Below are 735 nucleotides of genomic sequence, written 5' to 3'. Positions count from 1 at the left end.
AATTTATTTTCCCAAGCCAATCAGAGCCGCATTATAAGGATGAAAGAGCCGCGGGATGCCGACTGATGTTCTATCTGAAATGAAAAACAAAAGGATTAAACACAGCACATATTTGCTGGTTCGAATCAAATTCACTGTCCAATTTAAAATACAAGTTTGAGACGGGCTTTACATTAGACCTCATTCGACCCAGGTCAACAGGGTCGAATGTACACGGGCCACTGGGACCAAATACCATCACTTCTGTTTTCTTTTTCCTGAAATTAAAAAAAAAAAATCTGGGCCATCGAGGCCTTGCTTTACTAGACAAGACACAAAAGTGGTCTTAAGGAGAAAGCGTTCCTTTTTGCTTAGTGGGGCAAAGATACAAGGGCAGATCCTGGGTCATCCACTTATGCGGGGAAATCCCGACTTTGGTCTCCCCAGCCACTCGGTCCTGACCAGCCAACCTATCAAAATTCATTTCCAAAACCGTTTGTCTGAACTCCAGATTAGTTGACTAGTTATCACTTTCGCCTCATATTGCAAAGGACATGGGTTCAATTCCAGGCCCCGGCTTTCTCTGTGGAGTTCGCATGTTCTCCCCACGCCAGCGTAGGTTTTCTGCAGGTTCTCCGATTTCCTCCCGCATTCCATAAACATGTATGGCAGGTTAATGTAATACTCTATATTGTCCCTAGGTGTGAGTGTGAGAGCGGATGGCTGTTCGTCTTTGTGTGCCCTGCGATTGGCTGG

The sequence above is a fragment of the Hippocampus comes genome, unplaced genomic scaffold, assembly GCF_001891065.2.
Source record: "Hippocampus comes isolate QL1 unplaced genomic scaffold, H_comes_QL1_v1.1 scaffold180, whole genome shotgun sequence".
Taxonomy (NCBI): Eukaryota; Metazoa; Chordata; class Actinopteri; order Syngnathiformes; family Syngnathidae; genus Hippocampus; species Hippocampus comes.
This window is presented reverse-complemented; position numbering follows the sequence as displayed.